At 50.5% G+C, this 10,691-nt stretch overlaps 1 long non-coding RNA gene and 1 pseudogene across 2 annotated transcripts; both read right to left on the bottom strand.

The window, feature by feature from the left end:
• Window positions 1-797: 797 nt before the first annotated feature.
• Window positions 798-1,671, bottom strand: LOC101020468 (annotated as a pseudogene). The gene has a single exon (XR_002524580.2). The product of XR_002524580.2 is annotated as an NEDD8 pseudogene (transcript).
• Window positions 1,672-5,136: 3,465 nt separating this feature from the next.
• On the bottom strand, window positions 5,137-8,593 carry LOC103887437. The gene is made up of 3 exons (XR_651517.4): window positions 8,398-8,593; window positions 6,375-6,470; window positions 5,137-5,374 (listed from the first exon to the last, which is right to left on the bottom strand). It is a non-coding gene; the product is annotated as an uncharacterized LOC103887437 (long non-coding RNA).
• Window positions 8,594-10,691: the final 2,098 nt, after the last annotated feature.

The raw sequence follows: 10,691 nt of genomic DNA, 5'->3' as shown, positions 1-10,691 counted from the left end.
TTGCTGACACCTTCACTTCAGAGTTCTGGACTCCAGGACCTGTGATAAAAAACTAGTCTGTTCTTTTTTTTTTTTTTTTTTTTTGAGACGGAGTCTTGCTGTGTCACCCAGGCTGGAGTGCAGTGGTGCGATCTCGGCTCACTGCAAGTTCCACCTCTTGGGTTCACGCCATTCTCCTGCCTCAGCTTCCCCAGTAGCTGGGACTACAGGCGCCTGCCACCACGCCCGGCTAATTTTTTGTATTTTTAGTTGAGACAGGGTTTCACCAAGTTAGCCAAGATAGTCTCGATCTCCTGACCTCGTGATTCGCCCACCTCGGCCTCCCAGAGCGCTGGGATTACAGACATGAGCCACTGCGCCCGGCCTAGTCTGTTCATTTAAGTCACTAAGTTTGTGGTAATTTGTTACAACAGCCCAGGAAACTAATAAGAGAAGGCGAGGCAAGAGGAGGTCTTTGCAGAGGCCTGTGACAGAGCTGTGGAGTGGGCATGTGAGGGTCCATATGCAGTCTGCCTCTGTTGCAGTGCCCCAGCCTGCGACTGATGGGGTCAAGGAAGCTCCCAGCAAGGGCTTGCATTCATTCTCACGTCTCGCCTCTGCCTTGTGCAGTGTGCTGTGATCCTGCCCACCACCCATGGCTCACACTGCATAGGAACTAGCCGCCTCCTTTTTCAACCCTTGTTAAAAAAGAATTTGTCTGGGTGACATCTGTCCTCTCTCTCCTCTGATGTTTTATCTTCTCTGTCTGGTGTTGGGCCAAGTTTCTGCTGCCTACAGCTGAAACTGCTCACAATTTCTTTTTTTTTTTTTTCTTTTCCAGGAGACCAGGAAATATTTTATTGACAACCAGGGACACAGCCATAAGAGAGGGAAGCACACAGGACTGCAAACTAAGACCCAATAGCCAGCAAGCACCCTCTGGGCCAGGAATACTGAATCCTGGGGTCCTCACAGTCTCCCACCAGTAGATGTACAATACTGGGCATCCAGGGGAGGGGGCAGTGGCTCTGGTGTCCCAGAGAGTGAGAGGATATGTGATGCCTCATTATAAGCGACACGGTATGGAGGTAAAATGGAGGGTCCATCACTGCCTAAGACCACTTCCTCCTCTCAGAGCCAACACCAGGTGAAGGACTGAACCACTTAAAATCTTGTAATCAGCTGCTGTCTTCTCATCATTCATCTGTTTGCCACTGTAGATGAGCCTCTGCTGTTGTGGGGGGATTCCCTCTTTCTCTTCCACACGCTCCTTGATCCACTCCACCTTTTCTGTAGGTTCAATGTCAATCTCAATCTCCTCTCCGGTCAGCGTCTTCACTTTAATTAGCATCTTCTTTCCAGTTTGGGGCTGCACACGGATACATTGCTGCTCCTACCGCTCCGGTCGCCGCCGCCGCTACTGCTCACAATTTCATATCATCCCTTCTGTAAGGCAGGGCTTCTAGAACAGACGCCCCAGAAGTTCTCACTCAGGGGTCTGCTCCCACTGGCACGGAGCTTCCTGTTGCAACTGCTCCGGCATCTTCTGCCAGGCACTGTTTTCTTTGAGCCGATGGAGTTCAACTTTGTACCTGTCTGCACTTTGTTTAGCTTCCTCAGGAGGGTCTTTTAACCTCTAAATTTTTGGCCTATACAAATTTTAATAAAATCTTGCAACTGGGGCCAGGCATGGTGGCTCGTACCTGTAATCCCAGCACTTCTAGAGGCCAAGGTGGGAGGATCGCTTGAACCCAGGAGCTCCAGACCAGCCTGGGCAACATATTGAGACTCCCATCTCTAAAAAAATAAAAATAAAAAATAAAATTAGCCAGCTGTGGTGGTGTGCGCCTGTGGTCCCAGCTACTCAGGTGGCTGAGGTGGAAGGATTGTTTGAGCCTGGGAGGTCGAGACTGCAGTGAGCTATGACTGCACCATTGCACTCCATCCTGGGTGACAGAATGACACTCTGTCTTTAAAAAAAAAAAAAAAAAAAATCTTGCCATCAGCTCATAGATAATCAGCTTTCAAGTATATTTAAAAAATCAGCCAGGTGCAGTGGCTCACACGTGTAATCCCAGCACTTTGGGAGGCTGAGGCAGATGGATCACTTGAGGCCAGGAGTTCAAGACCAACTTGGTCAAACATGGAGAAACCTTGTCTCTACTAAAAACACAAAAATTAGCTGGGTGTGATGGCACGTGCCTGTAATCCCATCTACTTGGGAGGCTGAGGCACGAGAATCACTTGAATCTGGGAGCTGGAGGTTGCAGTGAGCCAGAATCGAGCCACTACACTCCAGCCTGGGTGATAGAGCAAGACTCTGTGTTTAAAAAAAAAAAAAAAAAAAAAACCAGGCTGGGCACGGTAGCTCACACCTATAATCCCAGCACTTTGGGTGGCCAAGGCGGGTGGATCACGAGGTCAGGAGATAGAGACTATGCTGGCTAACATGGTGAAACCCCATCTCTACTAAAAATACAAAAAATTAGCTGGGCTTGGTGGCGAGTGCCTGTAGTCCCAGCTACTAGAGAGGCTGAGACAGGAGAATGGCTTGAACACAGGAGGCGGAGCTTGCAGTGAGCCGAGATTGCCCCACTGCACTCCAGCCTGGGTGACAGAGTGAGACTCCATCTCAAAAAAAAAAAAAAAAATTCTGTTCTCTTTTGGTCTCCAAAAAGCAAGCCGCTTTTCCACTCATCTTTAAGCCCTGATGCTTCCTCCAAGACATTTTTGTTGTGTACCTTACTTCCTTGAAAAGGTTTTGTTTTGGGTTTCTCTTCATTGTCTGATTAAACACTTAAACAATTTTCTTTTGCAATATATCTTCGGGCTGGGCGCGGTGGCTCAAGCCTGTAATCCCAGCACTTTGGGAGGCCGAGACGGGAGGATCACAAGGTCAGGAGATCGAGATCATCCTGGCTAACTCGGTGAAACCCCGTCTCTACTAAAAAATACAAAAAACTAGCCGAGCGAGGTGGCGGGCGCCTGTAGTCCCAGCTACTCGGGAGGCTGAGGCAGGAGAATGGCGTGAACCCGGGAGGCGGAGGTTGCAGTGAGTTGAGATCCGGCCACTGCACTCCAGCCTGGGCGACACAGCGAGACTCCGTCTCAAAAAAAAAACCAAAAAAAGAAGCCAACCCCATCACCCAGTTTGTGTGGTTTAGAGATATCCAACCCAGGCGCCTTGGGCCTCTAGACTCCAGAGATCACACCCTGTTTTTTTTGTTTGTTTGTTTTGTTTGTTTTAGACAGAGTCTCACTCCGTCACGCAGCCTGGAGTGCAGTAGTGGGATCTTAGCTCACTGCAACCTCCCTTCCTGGGTTCAAGCAATTTTCCTGCCTCAGCCTCCTGAGTAGCTGGGACTACAGGAGCAGGCCACCACGCTGGCTAATTTTTGTATTTTTATTTAATTAATTTATTTTTTGATGAAGTATCGCTCTTCCGCCAGGCTGGAGTGCAGTGGCTTGATCTCGGCTCACTGCAACCTGTGCCTCCCAGGTTCAAGCGATTCTCCTGCCTCAGCCTCCCAAGTAGCTAGGAATACGGGTGCACATACCATTTCCAGCAAATTTTTGTATTTTTAGTAGAGACAGGGTTTCACCTTGTTGGTCAGGATGGTCTGGATTTCTTGACTTCGTGATCCACCTGACTCTGCCTCCCAAAGTGCTAGGATTACAGGCATGAGCCACTGTGCCTGGCCTTTTCTTTCTTTCTTTTTTTTTTTTTTATATGGAGGCTTGCTTTGTCACCCAGGCTGGAGTGCAATAGTGCGATCTCGGCTCACTGCAACCTTCACCTCCTGGGTTCAAACGATTATCCTGCCTGAGCCTCCCAAGTAGCTGGGATTACAGGTGCATGCCACCACGCCCAGCTAATTTTTGTATTTTTTAGTAGAGAAGGGGTTTTGCCATGTTGGCCAGACTGGTCTTGAACTCCTGACTTCAGGTGATCCACCCGCCTCGGCCTCCCAAAGTACTGGGATTACAGGCATGAGCCAGTATGCCTGGCCAACACCCTGTTGTTTAAGCCACTTGGGCCAGGATTTCCTGTACCTGAACCTGGAAGCATCCTTTATAATATGCCATCCTTATGATAACACCTCTGTCCCACTGTGAACACCCACGAGACTCTGGACCTCAGTATTACCAGTCACTGCACTGTCTCCGAATATCCAGGTCAGCCATCTCCCTCCCATACCCTGCCCTGCTTTCTGGTGGACCTCACCATCTCTTTGAAACCCTTTCCTCACTTGACTTGAGACAGCATTCCCTGGTCTTCAGCCTTTCTCAGGGGGCCTCCCTGGGTCTCACTCTCTCACCTTTGTGGTGGCAGTGGTGCAGGCTCCATCCAGCTTTGGACCCTTCTTTTGATCTCTTCGCCCTCCTTAAATGAAGGTATCGAGCCATGATTTTTAAATTCCATCTGCATGCTGACTCCCCCAAGCTGCTGTCTCCAGCCTGTTTTTGTGAACACAGGCTCAACCAGCCAACTGCCTCACACACATCATGCTTGCATGCTGTATTAGTCTGTTCTCACACTGCTGAAGAAAGGCCTGAGACTGGGTAATTTATAAAGAAAAGAGGTTTAATTGGCTCACAGTTCTGCAGGCTGTACAGGAAGCATGGCAGCATCTGCTTCTGGGGAGGCCTCAGGGAGCTTTCACTCATGGCAGAAGGCAGAGCGGGAGCAGGCGTCTCACATGGCAGGACCAGGAGCAAGAGAGGGAATGGGGAGGTGCCCCACACTTTCAAACAGTCGAATCCCTCCAGAACTCACTCACTAATAGGAGAACAGCTCCGAGGGGATGGTGTTAACCCATTCATGAGAACTCCGCCCCCATGACCCAATCACCTCCCGCCAGGCCCCACCTCCAACACTGGGGATTACAATTGAACAGGAGATTTGTTTTTTTTTTTTTAGTTTTTGAGACGGAGTCTCGCTCTGTCGCCCAGGCTGGAGTGCAGTGGCCAGATCTCAGCTCACTGCAAGCTCCGCCTCCCGGGTTCACACCATTCTCCTGCCTCAGCCTCCCAAGTAGCTGGGACTACAGGCGCCCGCCACCTCACCCGGCTAGTTTTTTTTTGTATTTTTTAGTAGAGACGGGGTTTCACCGTGTTAGCCAGGATGGTCTCGATCTCCTGACCTCGTGATCCGCCCGTCTCGGCCTCCCAAAGTGCTGGGATTACAGGCTTGAGCCACCGCGCCCGGCCTGAACAGGAGATTTGGGTGGGAACACAGATCCAAACCATATCAGATGTCTAATGCCCATTTCAAATTGAGCATGTTCGAAGTAGAATTACTGATGTCTCATGCGTCCGTGTGAAGAGACCACCAAACAGGCTTTGTGTGAGCAACATGGCTGTTTATTTCACCTGGGTGCAGGCGGACTGAGTCCTAAAAGAGAGCCAGCAAAGGGTGGTGGGATTATCATTAGTTCTTATACGTTTGGGGATAGGCAGTGGAGTTAGGAGCAATGTTTTGTGGGCAGAGGGTGGATCTCACAAAGTACATTCTCAAGGATGGGGAGAATTACAAAGAACCTTCTTAAGGGTGGGGGAGATTACAAAGTACATTGATCAGTTAGGGTGGGGCAGAAACAAATCACAATGGTGGAATGTCATTAGTTAAGGCTATTTTCACTTCTTTCCTGGATCTTCAGTTGCTTCATGCCATCTGGATGTATACATGCAGGTCACAGGGGATATGATGGCTTAGCTTGGGCTCAGAGGCCTGACAACTGATACGCACCTCCCACCACCGCCCCCGCAAAAAAACAACAACAAACCAACAACAAAAAAAACATGACCCTCCAGCCGTGTTCCCTATTTCAGCAAAGGTGCCAGGCTTACCTGGAGGCCCAGACCTTGACCCTGTTTCCCATGTCCTCTCTGGTTCACATCTAAATTCATTGCCCCCACCACCTCCACTGCTCCTGCTCTGGTCTGTCTCACCTGAACTACTGCAAAAGTCTAAAGAAGGGATCCTTGCTGCTGTTCTTCTACATTTAAAATCCACTGAAGCACTCTAACAGACACCTCAGTTTTGTGGACCACTTAGTAATGTGCCTGGCAATGGCTCTCAGAGGGGCACTGGGATCCAGATCTCCAGGGCTCACTCCAGGTCCATTGATTGCCTGGATTTCACCCTCAGGTCTAACCACATAGAATGAAACTCAGCCACGGCCATTTACTCCCCTACACTGCTCCTGGGAGCAGAGATTCTATGTTGAAGAACTGGAGGCAAAAACAGAGGCAGGAATGTTAAATTCTCCAGTGGGGGGTGGTGGGGAGGTGTCCAGACAGGCACAGGCTCCAGCAGGAGCTGGGAGCTGCGGCAGTAAGGGGATGTTGTTCCAGAGACACATTGTAGCGAGTGGCCTTGGCAAAGCACTTACCCCTGATCTCAGCTGACCTCCAGGACAGAGCTGAGATGGATGGATGTTGGTCACCAAAGTTCAAAGGGACTCTCTTCCTCGAGGTCTCCAGCGGCACTAAATGAAAATGAGGGGCCACAGCATGAGCTCACTCATGACGCTGCACTGTTTGATACTCTTTGCGATTTTTTTTTTGAGACAGAATCTCGCTCTGTCGCCCAGGCTGGAGTGCAGTGGTGTGATCTCCGCTTACTGCAACCTCCACCTCCTGAGTTCAAGTGATTCTCTTGCCTCAGCCTCCTAAGTAGTTGGGATTACAGGCACATGCCACCACACCTGGCTAATTTTTGTATTTTTAGTAGAGATGGGTTCTCACCATGTTGGTCAGGCTGGTCTTGAAGTCCTGACCTCCGCGCCCGTCCCTTTGCACATATTAACTCATTGAAAATACACAACCGACCCATCAGTGGGGAGGCTCTCTCTTTTTTTTTTTTTTTTTTTTTTTTTTTGAGACGGAGTCTCGCTCTGTTGCCCAGGCTGGAGTGCAATGGCCGGATCTTCGCTCACTGCAAGCTCCGCCTCCCGGGTTTACGCCATTCTCCTGCCTCAGCCTCCCAAGTAGCTGGGACTACAGGCGCCCGCCACCTCGCCCGGCTAGTTTTTTGTATTTTTAGTAGAGATGGGGTTTCACCGCGTTAGCCAGGATGGTCTCGATCTCCTGACCTCGTGATCCGCCCATCTCGGCCTCCCAAAGTGCTGGGATTACAGGCTTGAGCCACCGCGCCCGGCCTCTGGGGAGGCTCTCTTATCATTACTCTATAGAAAAGCAAACTGGAAATGCAGAGAAGCCACGGCCAGCTTGCGACTCTGTCTCCATCCCCTTCGCCAGGATCCCAGCTGGCTCCTGCATCCACCTCACTGTTTTCAGCCCGGCTCTCAAACTCCTGCTCAGCATCCTTCCTTGCTGTGGGCAAAGCAGAAGCCTTGTCTTGGCTGACCCCCACAGGGACTTCTCGAAAACATGAGATTTCTCCTTGGCGATGATGTTCAGGCCTGAAGCAGAGGATGATCCCACAGGGGTGTCCCTGGGGAAGCTGGACAGCCGTGTGTCCGGAGCTGGACCCCAGGCATCTCCCCTGAGGGATAGGAGGCTGGGGCAGCAGGCATGCTCGGACATTACCCACTCAGTGCACTCTCTTCTCCACCCACGCACTTCCCACGAGTAGGGGAAGCCACACCACTATTGTTTGTCAGTCAGTGTGAGGGCCTATTGCTAGAAAAGGTGTGATTTTGCTCACCCCACACTGAGGGCACCGCAGTGCTAAGGCACAAAGTGACAAGATGCTCCCATCTGTGGCTTCCCGAATGTGAGCTTGTACCCCAGCCAGCCATGAAGTCATGGGGAGTTGCTTCCTTCTCTTCCCTCCTGAGAGTCCTAGAAACCCTCACTGGGCTCCTGGGCACAATCTCACAGGTAACATCTGGTGCGAAGATGCCTGCACCACCAGCCATGTCCTCCTGGTGTCGTTTGCTGAGTGTCCAATCCGGCTCTTTCCCCCCTGGCTTTGAGACAGTCCTCTGTTGGAGATACAGTTTCTAGCTTTTAGCTTAAACTGAGTCTCCAGGCAAGCATGGCAGAAATGCAGAAACCATCTACCCCGAGGTGACCTGACGACCTGGTTAAATGATGACAGTAGCTGGCAACAGAAGAGTCGAGGGGAGAAGTAACCCCTCATGAGGTTCGACCCAGAGTGATTTGGTAGGGATTTCCCCAGGGGCACACAGCACAGCCAGGACATGGACATGGCCCCAGGCCTTCCCATTCCCTTTGGAAAGAGTACGATTTCTAGGGCATTTTATTAATATAACACTTTATTCATATCTTGTACATTTTGCATATACAAAATTAGCCTCTCAGCTTCACTTTTAGATTTTAGAACTTTTTCCACCCTGTGGGCTGCATAAACAGGTCAGCAGGTCAGCTCTTCGGTGAGTAGCAAGTAGAAAATGTGGAGCTAATTAAAGGTCAAGGACACCATGGTACCTGTTATTTTCAGGGCCTGTCTCATGTGGCTGCCATCTCGGGCAGTGAGGTGAGGGATCTGGCTGTCCGTGAAGCACCAAGATGGTTTGGGTGTAAAGCCATGCCGCCAGTCTTGGTGACTTCCTGAGTTTAGTGTCTGATCACAGGGAAGATGACATCATAAAGGCATGTCTGCAGAGGCTGGCCCCTTGGCCGAGTGAGGCAGGGACAAGACCAGGCACAGAGGAAGGGGAGGGCACATGAAACGCTCTGGTGTGTTTTTTCAGGGCATAACACAAAATAAAACTGCAACAAGCAGCAAGGAAACAGTTCACACCAAGGACGAGAGTGGAGTCTAGGGATGGGTCAGGGGATGCACTCACCTCCAAGGCTTGTGGGTTGCACCCACCCTTGAGAGGCCACTCAGGCTCAGGCACACAGAGGTCACCTGAGGACATGACATGTCCTGCTTTCTATGCGGAGTTTTTCTATTAATTATTTATACCTTACCTTTATAACCTCTCTCACACACGATATCTTGTTTATTCTTTTTTTTCTTTCCCTTTTTGAGACAGGGTCTCACTCTATCATCCAGGCTGGAGTGCAGTGGCACCATCCCAACTCTCTGCAGCCTTGACTTCTTGAGCCCAAGTGATCCTCCCACCTCAGCCTCCAAAAGTGCTGGGATTACAGGCTTGAGCCACTACACCCACCCTCATTTATTCCTTTAAAGTGAGGAAAATGACCACATACCAAACTGGAATTGTAACAAAGCCTGCACAAGCCTAGAACACAGCCCTTGACCGCCCCAGCACAAACGTCCTGCAAAAACCTGGTTTGGGAAAAACTTACCTTTGGAGATAACGTAGGGACAAGGAACCAGCAAAGGATCATCCTGAAGACCCAGCCCACAGCAGAATGATGGGAACACAGGCAGGTGAGTCAGAGCACTGATCAGAAGTTGCGGCCACATGCTGCATGAACAGCAGGTGACACTGGCGGAGGGAGCAGCCATCACTGCAAACCGGAGGCATGCCTGAGAGTGCGGGGAGGCGGCAGGGCCTCTGGGGAGAGGGGATGCGGCCTGGCCAAGCTCCAGGTTGGAAAAGCCCAGTTCAGAAATGATTTCCTTGGGAGTAGGCTGCAGGGAACCCAGTGCCAGATATCTACTGAAAGATATCTTCCAAGCTCCTTACATGCAGAACCAGAACAGGAAGTCCTCACTTATTACCATTTTATTCTTGGGGCTCCACGCTCCTTAAAACATCAAATGAATAAGCAATGAACTGAACCAAAGTTTAAAACTATCTGCACAGAAATGCCACATTGCTGAATACTGCCAGGTTGAGGCATTCTGGCCAAAGCAGCAAAGTTACCTTCCGAAAACCTGCAAGGCTAGGAATGGGCCTCACTCAGGGAATCACCCAAGGCCTCTGGAAGCCAGTCCAGGTGCACAGCGATAATCTGGAAGGAAGTTCTAGCCACAGGGAAGGAAGGCAGTTCAGGTGTACAGTCACAAGGCTACACTCGCTGGGGCTCTGGCCTGCAGAGGCTCCCAGGGCAGGGAAGGCAGGAAGCACAGTGCTGAGGTGAATGGCAGAGAAGGCCTTCGATTCACAGAAAGGAAGAAAGAAAAGAAAAGGATTAGCTGGGCCAGGCATGGTGGCTCATGCCTGTAATCCCAGCACTTTGGGAGGCTGAGGCTGGTGGATCGCTTGAGCCCAGGAGTTCCAGACCAACCTGGGCAAGACGGTGAGACCCCATCTCTACCAAAAAAACTCAAACAAAAATTAGACAAGTGTGGTGGTGTGCACCTGTGGTCCCAGCTATGCGGGAGGCTGAGGTGGGAGGATTTCTTGAGCCAGGGAGGTGGAGGCTGCAGTGAGCTGATTGCTTCACTGCACTCCAGCCTGGGTGACAGAGTGAAACTCTATCTCAATAAAAGAAAAAAGAAAGAAAAGAGAAAACAAGAATGTGCAGAAATAGAAAGGAATAAGCAAAAAATCATCTAGACAAAGACAGGAGACAAGAAGTGCAGGGAAAATGACAGAAAACTGTCCACTCATCCGAAATACAGGTGGTGCCCCTGTACCAAGACAGACTGTGACCTCCATGCTCCAGGGCCAGCTACCAGCAGGCTCTGAATGAGGAGGAGTTTTCAGAGAAGAACATCTCAAAATGGAAATATTTCAAAGACCAAGCAGTGTAAAAGCATCTCCAGGAAGACTTGGGCTTCAGACCCCTACTGAAGGGGTCCCAGGCCCAGGCTTCCCCTGGTGGGGGGGTGGAGGTCTCTGAGGCAGTACTTTGTCACC

This window comes from Papio anubis, chromosome 11, assembly GCF_008728515.1.
Source record: "Papio anubis isolate 15944 chromosome 11, Panubis1.0, whole genome shotgun sequence".
NCBI lineage: Eukaryota > Metazoa > Chordata > Mammalia > Primates > Cercopithecidae > Papio > Papio anubis.
The sequence above is the reverse complement of the archived record's forward strand: the minus strand, read 5'-3'. Positions and strand labels throughout refer to the sequence as shown.